Consider the following 16,990-nt stretch of genomic DNA (forward strand, 5'->3'; position numbering starts at 1 on the left):
TGAAGTGAGGAGGAGACAGTTTTCAGCAAGGGTCAAGGGCTGGTGGGAGCAAAAGGCCAGAAGGAGCAAGACATTAGGAGATCAGTGATAACAATATTAGATGAGGTCTAAGGCATCCGAGAATGGCAATGGTGGCTTACGTTTCCTGAGAACTTGAGCTCATTAATAATGAAAGCGCTAACAAGATACCAGGACACCAATAAGAACAATTTCAGACTGAAGACTGGTGACCCACCAGACTGGTGACCTGTCTGAGGCCTTCAAGGTCAGCAGGTACCAGAAGTACATGGAAGGTGTTGTCCTTCAGGATCTGGGGGGACCTGTCTTTGGACATGCCTACTAGATAGGATGATCCCTCCCTTTTCTTTAGCCTTTCTCCCACTTCCTCCATCTCTTTCTCCCTCCCATTTCTTCTTCTTTCTAAGATTTTCCTCTATCTTTATCCCTCCTCACTCCTTTCTCCTCTTCCAAATTCCCTTCCAGCTGTTTTCCCCATCTCCTCCTCTCTCACTTCTTCCTTACCAAATTCACGGAGTTCATCAATAAGGGACAGTTCTCCCATGGAACTGGAAACTGGAAGGACTGGGCCAAGTAGGACAGGATCCAGGCATTGACCACATTCAAGTATAAGTTGGTGATGAAGCACACCTGAGGGCCACAAGGGAGGTGGCTGGGGAGGAAGAATGAGAACAGGAAAAAAGAGGGGATTAGAGAGAGAGGACTGGGAACTGAAGAGACTTGACCTGTGGAAGTGAAGTCATGGGACCCATCCCAGGACAAGGGTCAGGGTAGGAGTGGGGTGTAAAGGGCAGGTCGGGGCAGCCCAGGACTCCTCACCATGAAGCTGGTATACCCCACACCACCAATCCAGGGGCTGATGACCTTCCATACACCAATGCTGCCCTGACGCATTCTCTGACCAACTGCCATCTCCAGGAATAGAAGAGGAACCCCGATCAAGAACAGCACGTGGATACAGAAGATGAGAAAACTGCCTGTGCAAGGGAGCCAGGAGGGCTCTGAGAACCACCTGGCTTTTCAGTGCCTAAACTTCTTTGGGGGTCCGGGAAAACACATTCCCCCACCCCATGACCTCCCTCAGGGCCACAGACATCAGGGCTCAACTGTTTCCACATCCCTCATAGTCCCAGGTACCCCTTCACCCCTAGTTTCTGTAAGACCCAGATGCCTAGTTTCCACCCCCACCCTGGACCACCATCCTTATATTCTGATACCCTGCACCCCTACCCTCTTATGATCCTAAGTGTTCAGGCACCTGACTCCTATCCTGCTCAGAGTACCACATTTCCAGCCTCCACAGATCTCAGAAACCTTGGAGTTTGAAGCCTCTTGTGGATCCATGATTCCTGGTCCCCAAACTTACAACCTCTATTGTGAGGTCATAGGAAGAAAACATGCCAGAGATCACTCATCCTCATGGAGTAGCCTACCTGAGTCAGGATGTACTCAACCTTATTGGACCAGCATGGACGGTTAAAAAAGGCCTCTCTCTTTTCCTTCTCTGCAACCTGCCCCTTCCCACATAAGGGTTTCTGGGTCAGGGTAGCTGCCACTCTTTTTTTTTTTTTTTCACGTTTATTCATCTTTGAGAGACAGAGAGAGAGACAGAGCATGAGGGGGGAAGGGGTAGAGAGAGAGAGACAAAGAATCCGAAGCAGGCTCCAGGCTCTGAGCTGTCAGCACAGAGCCTGATGCGGGGCTTGAACTCATGAACTGCAAGATCTTGACCTGAACCGAAGTCAGACACTCAACCGACTGAGCCACCCAGGTGCCCCGGTAGCTGCCACTTCCAATGCAGAGATGTGCCTGGACTGGCTAGCTCTATACTTGGCCTCACAAGCCTGCATCTCCCAGGCCTAAGCCTTTGCCACCTGGGCCTCCAAAGCCTGGGACTCTGAAACCCGGACCATCGCAGGCCAGGGAGCCATGCCCTTATCTTCCCAAGATTGTCTTTCTTGGGCACTCTCAGAAAGTTCTGTCTCAGTAGAGATGGCTTTTGCCAGTAAAGATGTGGAATCCCAGGCCTCTATCTTCATTCTAGGCAGACTCCCTGGAGCAGCTCCAGCTTTTTCAATGGGGTATTCACCTTCCCGAACAGACCTTAAGGACACCAAAACCTACATTTAGATTTGAGAGTCAAAACATATAAAAATCTCTATATGTTTTACCTCTTAGAAATATTTCAGTACAAGGGAGAAGGGTAGAGATAGCCAAGCTAACAGTTGGGAATCGCACTCAAAGGGCTTCTAAAAACATTGAGGTATACTCCCTATGGAGGGAAGTACCATTTATAGTGGGCTTTTGAATCAAAGAAACAAACTTCAGGGTGCCTGGCTGGCTCAGTCAGAAGAGCGTGTGACTCTTGATCTCAGGGTTACAAGTTCAAGCCCCATGCTGGGTGTAGAGATTACATAAATTAAAAAACTGAAAAAATAAAGAAATGAATTTAATACATCTTGCTTATAACCTTAGGAAGGTTCCTTTAACTCTCTGGGCTTTCTCATCTGTAGAACACTCAGGTCTCTGCTCAAATATCACCTCACCAGAGAGGTCTTCCCTATCCACCTATTTAAAATAGCAGCTACCCATCCCCACTACTCTCTCCATCCTACCCCCTTTTATTTTTCTTCATAGCATTTTTCTCCTCCTGATACGATTAGCTATTGACTGTTCATCTCGTTTTTGTCTATCTCCACCCCCCTCCCAATCCCCACTGACTGCTCTTTCCCCAGCAAGAGGACAGTGCTCTACCTCACATCTGGGGACACTCTCCTCTCTGCACTTCTGCCACTCTGACCTGTTGCTGACTCCTCAAATGCTCTACAAGAGAATGGGCAAGGAGTGTGCTGAAAAATAAAAGGAAAAAAGAAAAGAAAAAAGAAAAACAACAGGATGTGGTGGAGGGGAAGGGAGAGGGAACTGGATTTTTCTTTCAGAAGGGGAAGGAGCATGCCATCCAAAAGCAGAGGCAACAGGTAGGTCTCAGGGCAGCACTAGCACATCTGGGTCACAAGAATAATCAGTTGTGAGACATACTGTTTGGAAAGAGTTCTTAGTAGCTCAGGAAATGCTTATAATTCAATGACAGGTTAAAAACCAAAACTGAGACGCAAATCTGTGTCTATAGTTCTATCTCTACTACCTTTAAAAGCGCAATGAAAGCAAAGGCTGAAAGAAAATACGCCAATGTGTAGAAGACAATAAGATATTTTTATATCTTTCTCTCTGGTTTTATTTTATTAAAATGTCTAAAAAAAGTATTGCTTCAATAATCGAGAAAAGTATGTATTGACATGTAAAAATTAAAAATAAAAAGATGAGGGGTGCCTGGGTGGCTCAGTTGGTTAAGCGGCTGACTTCAGCTCAGGTGATGATCTCACCATTCGTGGGGTCAAGCCCTGTGTCAGAATCTGAGCTCAGAGCCTGGAGCCTGCTTCAGATTCTATGTCTCCGTCTCTCTCTCGGGCCCTCCCTCGTTTGCGCGCTCTCTTTCTCAAAAATAAATAAACTTAAAAATAAAAAGATGATACTGGACACAGAAGTCAGATTGAAGGAGTTCTTTCACCCATGTATGGGGCAACTAAAGCATCAAAATAAATAATAGTAACAGATGAGAACCCATAGAATAAAGTAAGAATCCATGAATCCATAACGATATAAATGAGCAAAAGGAAAATTTCTCCTTACAGCAAAATGAAAACTAATAAAAGTATAAGGAATGATGGAATTAGAAAGTCATCATTTGGAAACCATTGAAATTTATAACTAATTCAAGCAAGAATCATCAATGGTTACTAACACAAGAAAGTTTGGTGGGGACAAATAATTGCCCAGTATTAACATATCTCCTCCAAAAAACAAAAACAAAAAACAGAAAAATAGTACCTTTATAGTGTTAGACACCACCTGAACCAAGTAATGAAAGCCAACTGATATCATCTGTCTCCTGATATGATGCACTGAAAAGAACACAACATCATTTCAGTGCTATTCCTGCCAAAAATGTACAACCAGAATCCAATCATGAGGGAACATTAGACAACACAAATTGAGGAACATTCTATAAAACAACTGGATTATTTTCATTAAAAATTGATCAAAGTCATGAAGATAAGGAAAGATGAAAGAATTGCAAGATTGAAACTACAATGGTAAGTCTGAAGTTATGTGAAAATAAGAAGTTAATACTGGGGGCGCCTGGGTGGCTCAGCTGGTTAAGCGTCTGACTTTGGCTCAGGTCATGATCTCACGTCAGGCTCTGTGCTGACAACTCAGAGCCTGCAGCCCGCTTTGGAATCTGTGTCTCCCTCTCTCTCTCTGTTCCTCCACTGCTCATGCTCTGTCTCTCTCTGTCTCTCAAAGATAACGAAATACTTTTTAAAAAATGTTTAAAGGTTAATACCAGAACTCGAAAAGCAGCTGGGTTGGACTTCCAGTTTCCAGTTCACATGTTAGGAACTTGGAAGTCACCACTCCATCCTAACAAGTAAAAAGCTGAACAGATTGCAAATCAATAACTGGATCCCTAAGGGAGGTAGGGGCACAGAGTAAACCACTGTCCCCAAGACTGACAGATAGTCAAATACAAAGATTACTTGATTACTGGAGCAGAAATTTAGGAGGAGAAACTGCCAAGGAACTGAAAGAGCGGACCTACGCTGGCTGACTCCATCTTGTTCTGTGTCCTCCACCTTGAGTGAGTAAGTCCCCGACATGCCCCCTTTCCGGGAAAATCGCAGAAACCTCAGACCACGCCTCCTCCCCTTGAGTAACCTCCCGCTCACCCCTTCAAACTTCCCGATGAAAACACGACCTCAACCTGCGTAACAGGACTCCGACCCTTCCCCAGCCAATCAGCTGAGGCCACTGCCATTACCTCGTCAACTACCCCTAGACCCCTAATAAAACCTTTGTGCTTTTGAAACTTGCTCCCCCCCCCCCCCCCCCCCTGCATCTCACCGCTGTGTCGGTGCAGGTAGGGGATTGAGCTCGAGCTAGCTCGAATAAATGCTCTGCTTTTGCATCGGACTCAGCTCCCTGGTGGTCTTTGGGGATCACGAATTCTGGGCATAACAGGAACCAGTGCCAGAGAGGGAAAAACTCAATTGTAATTGACAAATTGCTGGAGGCTCAGTGTGGACAATCCGAGAGTTTAAAACTCCAGGAGGAGGACCCAGTCACTGGGGTGAGGTACATTTTGGTGAGTTTGACCTCCGGGAGCCTGATCAAGTTCTCATGGAATATAGGCTGAAAATCCCCTCAGGCTTCCAGAAGGGGAAGGAAAAAGGAACCATACTGAAATACTCCAGGGCACTCTATTCTTAACAAGGCCTGCCCTCAGGAGAAACTAGTTAACCACAGCCTAATCTGTGGGGTAATATCAAAGTCAGTCTGAGCTAGGGGAAATAAAATATCAACTCCAGCCCACTCCAGCTATCCTGTCCCACCTAAGAGAGGAGGAAAAAAACCCAAGAAACACTTGTGAAATTCAGTCTAGGGCCAAAGGCTCACTAAAAGACTGAGACCCAGCACAGAATACTTGCCCTTCCCCACACCTTATCACCACATTACTTACAGGCCTACTTTACAGCAGTTCCTTTACCCAGTACGTCATTTGCAGCTAACAACAACAACAAAAATTTACAAGGCATACCAAAAGGCAAAAAAAACACATAATTTGAAGAGACAGAGTGAGCATCAGAACCACACATGGCAGGCATGCTCGGACTGTCAGACTGAGAATTTGAAACAACCGGGATTAATTTGCTAAGGGCTGTAATGGATAAAGTAGACGGCATGCGAGATGGGCAATGTAAACAGAGAGATTGAAATCCTAAGAAGGAACCAAAAATAACTGACAGATTAAAAAATAAAACAAAACTGTAACAAAAATGAAGAATACCTTTGATGGGCTTTTTAGTAGACTGGATGTGGCTGAGGAAAGAAACACTGAGCCTGAAGATCTCTCAATAGAAACCTCCGGAACTGAAAAGCAAAGAAAACAAAGACTGAACATCAGCAGGCAGAAAATCAGTAAGGATATGTCAAATCTGACAACACCATCAATCAACTGGATATAACTGACATCTGTAGACCACTTCATCCAATAACAGCAGAATGCACATTTTTCTCAGGCCCACATCCTGGGCCATAAAACAGCTTAACAAACTCAAAAAACAAAAAGTCATACAATGTCTTCTCTCAGTTCACAATTGAATTAAACTAAAAATCTAATGGAAAGATAACTGGAGAATCCCAAAATACGTGGAGATTAAACAAATCATTTCTAATAGTACATGGATCAAGAAAAACTCTCAAGAGAAATTTATAAATATTTTTAACTAAATGAAAATGAAACAAAACTTACCAAAATTCGTGGGATGAAATGAAAGCAGTACTTGGAAGGAAATTTATGGCACTGAGTGCATACTGGGTGGCTCAGTAGGTTGAGGGTCTGACTCTTGATTTTGGCTTAGGTCACAATCCCAGGGTTGTGGGATCAAGACCCATGTCAGGCTCCACGATGAGTATGGAGCCTCCTTGAGATTCTCTCCCTCCACCTCTCTCCCCAGCTCATGCCCACACTCTTGCTCTCTCTCTAAGATAAATAAATAAAAAATAAAAATAACAAAAAAACTAAAATTTAAAAAAAGAAGAAAAAAATACCCTGAAAACTACAGAAGACTTATGAAAGAAACTGAAGATGACACAAAGAAATGGAAAAGCATTCCATGCTCACGGACTGGAGGAACAAACATTCTTATAATGTCTATACTACCCAAAGCAATCTACACATTTAATGCAATCCCTATCAAAATACCACCAGCATTCTTCACAGGGCTAAAACAATCCTAAAATGTGTATGAACCACAAAAGACCCCAAATAGCCAAAGAAATCCTGAATTAAAAAAAAAAAAACTGGAGTCATCATGATTTTGGATTTCAAGCTATATTACAAAGCCGTAGTCATCAAGATAGTACTGGCACAAAAACAGACACACAGATCAATAGAACAGAAAACCCAGAAATGGACCCACAACTATATGGTCAACTCATCTTCGACAAAGAAAGAAAGAATACCCAATAGAAAAAAGACTCTCTTAAACAACTGGTGCTGGGAAAACTGGATGGTGACATGAAGAATGAAACTGGACCACTTTCTTACACCATACACAAAAATAAAATCAAAACGGATAAAAGACCTAAATGTGAGAAAATCAAAATCCTAAAAGAGAACACAGGCAGCAACCTCTTCAAAACTCAGGTGGAGCACTTCTTACCAGACACATTGTCAAAAGAAAGGGAAACAAAACCAAACATGAACTATTGGGACGTCAAGACAAAAAGTTTCTGCACAGCAAAGGAAACAATCAACAAAACTAAACGGCAGCCTACACCATGGGAGAAGATATTTGTAGATGACATACCTGATAAAGGGTTAGTATCCAAAATCTGTTAAGAACTTATCAAACTCAACACCAAAAAAACAACCCAGTTAAGAAATGGGAGGAAGACATGAATAGGCACTTTTCCAAAGAATACATCCAGATGGCTAACAGACACATGAAAAGATGCTCAACATCACCCAACATTAGGGAAGTACAAATCAAAGCCACAACGATATACCACCTCACACCTGTAAGAATGGCTAACATTAACAACACAAGCCAGGTATTGGCAAGAATGCAGAGAAAGGGGACCTCTCTTGCACTGCTGGTGGGAATCCAAACTGGTGCAGTCACTCTGAAGAACAGCATGGAGGTTCCTCAAAAAACAGAACTACCCTATGATCCAATAATTGCACGATTAGGTATTTACCCAAAGGATATAAAAATACAGATTGGAAGGGGTACATGCACCCTAAAGTTTAAAGCAGCATTATCAACAATAGCCAAACTATAGAGAGAGCCCAAATGTCCATAGACTGATTAATAGATAAAAATATGGTATATATATACAATAGAATGTTACTCAGCCATCAAAGAGAATGAAATCTTGCCATTTGCAATGACGTGGACAGAGCTAGAAAAGAATTATGCTAGACAAAACCAGTCAATCAGAGAAAGACAAATATCATAAGATTTCATTCATATGCAGAATTTAAGAAACAAAACAGATGCACATATGGGAAGGGAAGGTGGAGGAAAGAAGAGAGGGGAAAAGACCACAAGGGCTTTTAACAAGAGAACAAACTGAGGATTGACAGAGGGAGGTAGGTAGGAGATAGGCTAGATTGGTGATGGGTATTAAGGAGGGAACTTGTGATGAGCCCTGGGTGTTGTATGTAAGTGATGAATCACTGTATTCTACTTCTGAAATCACTATCACACTGTATATTAACTAAAACTTAAATTTTAAACAACGGAGAAAATCCTGCTACATACACAACAGACAGGATCAAACTGTAGTCACTAAGGGGTTAATTGACATCGATCCTTCCTGATGAAGTCGTTTAATGTTTTAGGAAATAAGTTATAATTTTCCAGGCAGCTTGTTGGAGAGAAACAGAATCCCTCTCCAAAGCCCTTCTGCTCCAATGAACCAACAGCTTCCAGAAGCTGTATCCCAGAGGGTGCAAAAATCTGTGAGCCAATGTGTGAGCCACTTTAGAGAAAACGTGAATGAGTTAATAGGTCTCTCCCTGAGACAAATTGTGCCACGACAGCATTAGCAGGAAGCATTAATTTGAACCACAAGTGTTCTGAGATGAAGAAAAAATTAGGTAGAGAAACTAGCCTGTGGCACAATACCTTTAGTTAAAAGGAAAAAAATTGGGAAACACAACAGAGATAAAAAGTTAAGTCTAGGGGCGCCAAGTGTCCGACTTCGGCTCAGGTCATGATTTCACGGTTCATGAGTTCAAGCCCCACGTAGGGCTCTGTGCTGACAGCTTAGAGCCTGGAGCCTGCTTCAGATTCTGTGTCTCCCTCTCTCTGCCCCTCCCCCGTTCAAGTCTGTCTCTCCCTCTCAAAAATAAAAACAAACATTAAAAAAAAAGTTAGTAGTATGAATTATAATCCCTAGAAAAACTTCTAAATAAATGTTGTGAAGAGTTATAGCTACTAAGACAATAAATAAATAAAAATGGATACTAAAAATGATTCAAGCTATCCAAAAAAAAAAAAAAAAAATCAACAAACAGAAAATTGGAGACCAAAATGCAACCATGTCAATAATTACAGGAAACGTTTTTAGTTTAAGCATTCCAATTAAAAGGCACATATTTAAAAAATAACTAAATAAAAGGCAAAGATTGTCAGGATGAATAAAAGAGACCCAATTATAAGCTTCTGAAGAGATGAAACTTAAGTTCAAAAACACAGATAGATTGAAAGTAGCTTAATAGAAAAAGACCCATCCTGCAAATGAAGCATAAGAAAGCTGTAGTGACCTTATTAATGTAACATAAAATGGGCTTTGAGGTAAAGAGTATTATCAGATTTAAAGAAAGATACTTACTGAGGCGCCTGGGTGGCTCAGTCAGTTAAACGTCCGACTTCAGCTCAGGTCACAATCTCGCGGTCCGTGGGTTCGAGCCCGGCGTCGGGCTCTGGGCTGATGGCTCGGAGCCTAGTGCCTGTTTCCGATTCTGTGTCTCCCTCTCTCTCTGCCCCTCCCCCGTTCATGCTCTGTCTCTCTCTGTCTCAAAAATAAATAAAATGTTAAAAAAAAAATTTTAAAAAAAAGGATTCTTACTAATGATAAAAAATGATGTCAATTCATCATGAAGACAACTAATGTATGCAAACATAACAAATCTCAAAATACATGAGGCAAAAATTTACAAAGGCTAAAGGCTACATGATTTCCACAATCCTGGTAGAAGTTAATACTCTTTCTCAGTAAGTGATGGGGAAAAAGAAGACCAAAATATCAGTAAAGATATAGAAGATCCAATAACACTACAAGCATCCTTCACCTAATTGACATTTATAAAAACCCCAAATAGGCACTTGGGTGGCTAAGTCCATTAAGCAACAGACTCTTGATCTCAGCTCAGGTCTTGATCTCAAGGTTGTGAGCTCAAGCCTCAAGTTAGGCTCCACTCTGGGTTTAAAACCCACTTAAAAAAAAAACAAAACAAAACAGAATACACATACTTCATCAATGCCATAGGCTGGGCTATAAAACAAGTACCCATAAATTTACAAGGATTGAAATCACACAGGGTCTGTTCTCTGACTACAACATAAATAAGTTTGAAATCAATAAGATGCGTAAGAAAGTTGCAAATACTTGGAAATTAAAGAATATATTATTAAGCAATATATAGGTCAGAGAATAAGTCACAAAGAAATTATAAAGTATTTTAAATTGAAGGATAATAAAAATACAAAATATCAAAATTTGTGGGACGCAGCAAAAGCAATGCTTAGAGAGAATTTTATAGCTTTACATTCTGTTATTAGAAAGAAAGGTTTCAAATCAATGTCTTACAAAAAGCTTTCAAGACAAGAACAAAATAAATCCAAAAAAGAACAAAGAAAAATATAAATACAAGTAGAAAACAGATAATAGCAAAAAGTAAAGAAGCCAAAGCTGGTTCTTTGAAATGATCACAACACTGGTAAACCCCTAGACAGATTAAGACAAAAGGAGACATGCACATCACCAATATCAGGAATGATAGTGAGGTTATCACTATATATGCTATAGACATTAAAAGAATAAGAAAATATGTTAAACTTATGCCAATAAACTTAACAACTTAGGTGAATGATAAAATTTCTTAAAAATACAGCTTAACAAAACTGCAATCAAATGAAATGGGAAATCTGTACAGTTTCATTAAATAAGTTGAATTTCTTATCAAAACCCTTCCCACAGAGAAAATTCCAGGCCCAAACAGTTAATAATTAGTGAATTATACCAAATATTGAAAGAAAAAAATAACACCAACCTTACACAATTACTTCCAGGAAAGAAGAGGAAACACTTCCCAACCCATTTTATAAGTCTATGACCCAAATACCAAAACTTGAAAAAGATATTAGTAAAAGAGACAATTTCAGACCAGTATCTTCATAAACATAGATGCAAAAATCCTCTACAAATGTTACAAAGCAAATCCTGCAATATATAAAAAGGATAATAAATAATGATCACATGGAGTTTATTCCAGAAATGCAAGGTTGATTTAACATGCAAAAGTCAAACAATGTAACTCAAAAACAGACCCGTAAGTATATGTATTGGTCTTTTGTTTCTTGACAGAGAATCCAAACACATTCAATTGGAGGGGGAAAAGTCCTTTCTAGAATAACTAGATATCCATATGGGGGAAAAAAATGAAACCCAAACCCTACTCTGCACCATACACACACATTATTCTGACATAAATCACAGACCTAAATGCAAAATCTAAAACTATAAAGCATTCAAAAGAAAATATAAGAGGGGCACCTGGGTGGCTCAGTCTGTTGAATGTCTGACTTCGACTCAGATCATGATCTCACGGTTCACGAATTCAAGCCCCACATTGGGCTCTCTAATGTCAGCGCAGAACTTGCTTCGGATCCTCTGTCCCTCTCTCTCTCTGCACCTCCCCCACTCATGCCCTCTCTCTCAAAAATAAATAAATATTTAAAAGAAAATATAATAGAATATGTTCATGACTTAGGAGTAGGTAAAGTTTCATAGACAGGACACAAAATACAATTATCATAAAAAGTATTCATTTAGACTTCACCAAATTAAAAACTTCCACTCATTGGGGCGCCTGGGTGGCTTAGTTGGTTAGGCGTCCGACTTCAGCTCAGGTCATGATCTCACAGTTTGTAAGTTCAAGCCCTGCATCGGGCTCTGTGCTGACAGCTCAGAGCCTGGAGCCTGCTTCGGATTCTGTGTCTCCCTCTCTCTGCCCCTCCCCTGCTCATGCTGTGCCTCTCTCCTTCAAAAATAAACATTAAAAAAAAATTTTTTTTAATTTAAAAACTTCTGCTCATCAAAAGACTTAATTTTCTAAATTAATAAGCAAGCCAGAGGCTAAGGGAAAATGATCTTCATATATATATCTGACAAAGGACTTATATTTAGGGAATAGAAAGAACTCCTACAACTTAATAAAAATAGATACAACTCAATTAAAAAATGGATAAAGGATTTGAAAAGATATTTCACAAAGAAAGATACATGAATGGCCAATACACATCTGAAAAATGTGTTCAACATCATGTCATCAGAAAAATCCAAGTTAAAACCACAGTAATATACCAACCCCCTTCCCAAATTAAATATAAGTAGTACAAGACTAATGGTGCCCCTAAGTACTTTGCAGAATAAATCGGAACCCTCCCTGGAGTAAGACATCTTCATTCTCAGGTCTTAAGTTATTCCTACAAATAATTTGTCAGGGTGCCTGGCTGGCTCGGTCAGTAGAGCGTGCAACTCTTGATCTTGGGTTTGTGACTTCCAGCCACACATTGGGTGTAGAGATTACTTAAAAATAGAACCTTAAAAAAAAAAAATTTGTCAAGAACAAGAAGCACACATAGCACATAAGGAAAAAAAAGGCACTACTAGTGAGAACGGACAGAAACAACCGATGACAAATGCAAATGAATCCAAATATTAGAATCATTAGCCAAAGGTAATAAAATAACTGGTTTCCTAAGAAAGAAAGAAAGAAAGAAAGAAAGAAAGAAAGAAAGAAAGAAAGAAAACGAAAGGAAAGGCAAAGCAAGGCAAAATGAAGGAAAGGGATGCCTGGGTGATTCAGCGGATTAAACATGGGACTCTTGATTTCAGCTCAGGTCACCATCTCATGGTTGGTGAGACTGAGCCCCAGGTCAGGCTCTGCTGACAACTCGGAGCCTGCTTGGGATTCTCTCTCCCTCTCCCTCTGCCCCTCCCATGTGTGTGTGTGTGCTCTAAGTAAATTTTTTTAAAAACTGTAAAAATGAACTTTTAAAAAAGTTTGAGGGGCACCTGGGTGGCGCAGTCGGTTAAGCGTCCGACTTCAGCCAGGTCACGATCTCGCGGTCCGTGAGTTCGAGCCCCGCGTCAGGCTCTGGGCTAATGGCTCGGAGCCTGGAGCCTGTTTCCGAGTCTGTGTCTCCCTCTCTCTCTGCCCCTCCCCCGTTCATGCTCTGTCTCTCTCTGTCCCAAAAATAAATAAACATTGAAAAAAAAAAATTAAAAAAAAAAAAAAGTTTGAAAAAATCTGCAGGGAACAGGCCTCTAAAAGTGATTTATTTAACAGGCTTTAAGAAACAGAACGATATGAACATGTATGCTTTTAGCGGGTAGGAAGTAAACAGAAAGAGAAATCTTAATTCAATTTGTACAAAAGTTAAGCAAGCTGAGGAAGCTGGAGACATGTAGGTAAAGGTGGCAGCTGTCTTAAGAAGCACAAATATTCCAGGACACCTGGGTGGCTGTCCATTAAGCATCCAACTTCCACTCAGGTCATGATCTTAGAGTTTGTGGGTTTGAGCCCCTGCTTCCGGCTCTGGGCTGGGCAACTCAGACCCTGGAGCCTGCTTTGGATTCTGTCTCCCTCTCTTTCGAACCCTCCCATGCTCGCGCGCTCTCTCTGTCAAAAATAAAAACAAATATTAAAAAAAAAAAAAAAAAAAGCACAAATGTTCCAAAAAGGGGGTGGGGGCGGGGCTGTCTAGCTCAGTCCGTAGTGCATGAGACTCTTAAACTCAGAGTCCTGAGTTCCAGCCCCACCTTGGGCATGGAGCCCACTTAAAAAATTTAAAAAAATAAATAAATAAAAGCACAAATGTTCATTACAACTAGATATCTCGCCAGCAGCTGAAATGTAACATACCTCAAAATAACCAGGAGGACTTCCGATTCTCGTAATCCCATGCTGTTGACATTGATTCGGACTCTCCGCTCCCCTGGGGGGAGAGGAAAGGAAAATTGTATTCATGAAAAACACAGCCACCTCTCTGAAACACATTCCAAAAGGGTCTTCCTTAAAACGAGTTTTCTGGCAAATGGGGAAATTGGACCCTTCGGCGAGAGAGCTGGCCACCCGCGCCACCTGTGAAGCCCCCTGGCCCCGCGGCAGACCCCCTCCTCCCGGCTGAGCGGCCCTGGGGGTGAGCGGCCACGCGTGACCACCTACATCACCATTCGCGACAACCGCTCCTCCAGGCCCATGGCCTCTGGGGGGGGGGCACTCAGGGTCCCCCAGAAACGCCTCTTCCCCGCGGAGGCCCTCCTTCCTGGAACTACAACCTCAGGAGAGGAAAGGAGGGAGCGGGTGGCAGGTTTCTCAAGGAGCAGGGGTTGTGTCCCTAACAGGCCGATGGATGGTGGGACTGGCCCGGGTTTCCGCGGTCCGGGCGCTTGAACCGCTGGGTCTCCCCAAACGGCGGGGACCCAGGGCCGAGTCCCGTGAGCACGGGGCCCCAAGTCAGATTCAGACCGCAAAGGGGCTGAAGACAGTGTGCGGGGTCCTGGGGGAGAAAAAAGGAGGGACCCCTCGGGCCTATCTGATCCCTCAGCTCCTCAGAGCCCGGGGCGTCCAGGGGAATCCCGTGACCCCGGGCCTCAGGAGTGACGCCCAGCTTCGCACATCCCGGATCTCTGAGTTTTCAGGCCTCCCTGGGGCTGTCACTCTCACCCCAGCCCGGAGACCCCCGGGCTCCCCGGTCTGTTCAGTCTGGAAAAAAATGAATGTGAAGACGCCTCTGCCGAGAAGCCTACCGAACATCTCGGGTCCCTCCAGGCCTCGTCAGGCCAGCTCGCGACGCACGGCTCGCTCCGCCTCGGATGCCTTTCCCGCCGTTCCTCTGCGCATGCGCCCGCCCCCCGACCCGCCCCCCGACCCCGCGAAGGATTCCGCTCCGAAACTCTTAACACGCCCTCCTGCACTGCGCACGCGCGCTCACCCGCGCGCCCTCCAGCCGCTTCCCCACTCGGTTTCCTTCGCGAGCATCCTGGCCTGCCCGCCTTCGTCTCTTCCCGCTTTGGACCAGACACCCAACGCTCTCCCCACTGCGCGTGGTGCTGACGCCAAGCTTTTAGCCGTATCCCGAGTCTGGAGCATGAACTTTGCTTCCACACCCCTGAGAGGTGGCGATGTGGGTGAGGTGGAAAGCTTGTTCTTCCCAGTCATTTCTCTTGCTTTCAAACTTATGGTGTTTAGTTAAGCTTCCCCTACAACTATCCAAAGCTTAAATCTGTGTCCAACAGGACAGACACGGACCTTGCCTTCAGAGAGCTCAGAAACCTACTGGGATTGCAGACGTGAAATATTAATGAAGGGTAGCCTCTCTAAAATTGAGTCTGGGGGCCAGCAAGGGGAGCTCTCACACCCTACCACTCCAGTCAATTGCAGACCCGACAGGAAGAAACCTACCTTGGCAGTGACTACTGTACTATCTCACCAGGAGGAAGAAAGTTTTTTTTCCTACCCAGCAACACCCCAGCCAATGAGAGACTTTCACAACTCGCTCAGCCAATGCGAAGTCCCTACACTTCAGACTCCCGGTTCATGCCAATAGACTTTTATTTACAAAAGCCCTCCCAGCTCCCCGCCTTCCTCTATCAAAGAGTAGTTTTCTCCTTTTTTCTTGGACTTGACTGTGGTTTTGCCCTAACTTGCCTGTCCTGAATTGCAATTCTCTATTATTCCTCGGGGGGGGGGGGGGGGGGGAGGGACCAATAACAACTCACTTTTGCTGGTAAAATAACTGATAAGTTTTGTTTATGTTAGATATTTTTAAGTGTATTTATTTATTTTGAGAGAGACAGAGACAGCAGCGCAAGTGAGGGAGGAGCAGAGAGAGAGGGAGACAGCCCAAGCAGCACAGAGCTGGCAGCACAGAGCTGGACATGGGGCTCAACTCACAGACCTGAGTGGAAACCAGGAGGAGGATGCTTAACCGACTGAGTCACCCAGGCGCCCCTGAGCTTACTGCTTTCTTGATGACCCGGGAGTTTGAAGGTGTTTTCTCCTGGATTTCAACTTCACTCTACGTGATTTGAGCACTCCAGGCTTTATTTGGGCATCTGTTTTAAGGCTTTGTCCTCCCTGAGACTACTCTTTGGGACTTCATTCCCCTCCTGTTTGGAACTGGGCTGTTCTTATTCCAACTGTGCCATCTAGGAATTGTTCTCTTTGCTCTAAAGAGAAACCTCTAGGAACTGGGGTTCCCAGGCATCAAAACGCTCTGAGGTCGCCCTGCCCCTTCTGGGACTCTGGTAGGTTTTTTAGCACACTTACAAGGAAATGGAACGACTTGACAGAAAGTATTTTAGAACTCCCAATGGCAATCATGGGGAAATTCTGATCTCTCCAAACTTTTTTTATTATTCAAAATTAAATTGGAGAGCTACAGCTGCAAAAGAAGCAAAAACCTGTATGGGATGCCTATTGTAAACAGTACCTTGAGGCTTGCAGATGTTTTCAGGAGTCTGTTTACCTCTTTGTAAAATGAACAAAGATGAGAGAAATGTAGCCAAAGCTAAGTTTCCTTACAGCTTGCAGCCCACTGATAGATACCTGAAACATACAGAGCATGACATTCCTCAAGGAACTCATGGCTGCCTTAATGCCTTAATGTGTATGTTTTATTAAAGACCAAAAGTAGGGGCGCCTGGGTGGCTCAGTCGGTTGAGTGTCCGACTTTGGCTCAGGCCATGATCTTGAAGTCCTTGAGTTCCAGCCCCGCATCAGGCTCTGTGCTGACAGCTCGGAGCCTGGAGCCTGTTTCAGATTCTGTATCTGCCTGCCTCTCTCTCTCTCTCTCTCTCAAAAATAAGTAAACATTAAAAAAAAATTTTTTTTTAAAGAGTAAAAGTAACCTTATCTTAACGGCAGCTAGCCCCTCAAGATCCTGAAAGCCGTGCTTCCAAATTCCTTAGAGACTTACGCAATCCTTAAACCCCACTAATTAAAAAGCATATAATCAGTCCCTCTTCACAATCCCAAAGCAGTCCTTTTTGCCCACGGGTCCTATCCCCGTGCTGGAATACAATCACCTTTTTGCACCAAAAATACGTCAAC

The 16,990-nt window shown here is 43.2% G+C and overlaps 1 protein-coding gene across 7 annotated transcripts in view; it reads right to left on the reverse strand.

Annotated features, from left to right (window-relative positions):
• Positions 1-14,770, reverse strand: part of SLC6A16 (solute carrier family 6 member 16) — a 61,298-nt gene extending 46,528 nt beyond the window's left edge. For 3 of the 7 annotated variants that reach the window (XM_047837231.1, XM_047837224.1, XM_047837230.1), the window contains exons 1-3: positions 14,686-14,770; positions 13,799-13,871; positions 5,924-6,006 (exon numbers count right to left, since the gene is read on the reverse strand). The gene's annotated coding sequence lies outside the window, so the exon portion shown is untranslated. The other 4 variants (XM_047837228.1, XM_047837226.1, XM_047837227.1 and 1 more) reach the window with 4 other exon arrangements.
• Between the last annotated feature and the right edge of the window lie 2,220 nt (positions 14,771-16,990).

The sequence above is a fragment of the Prionailurus viverrinus genome, chromosome E2, assembly GCF_022837055.1.
Source record: "Prionailurus viverrinus isolate Anna chromosome E2, UM_Priviv_1.0, whole genome shotgun sequence".
Lineage (NCBI taxonomy): Eukaryota > Metazoa > Chordata > Mammalia > Carnivora > Felidae > Prionailurus > Prionailurus viverrinus.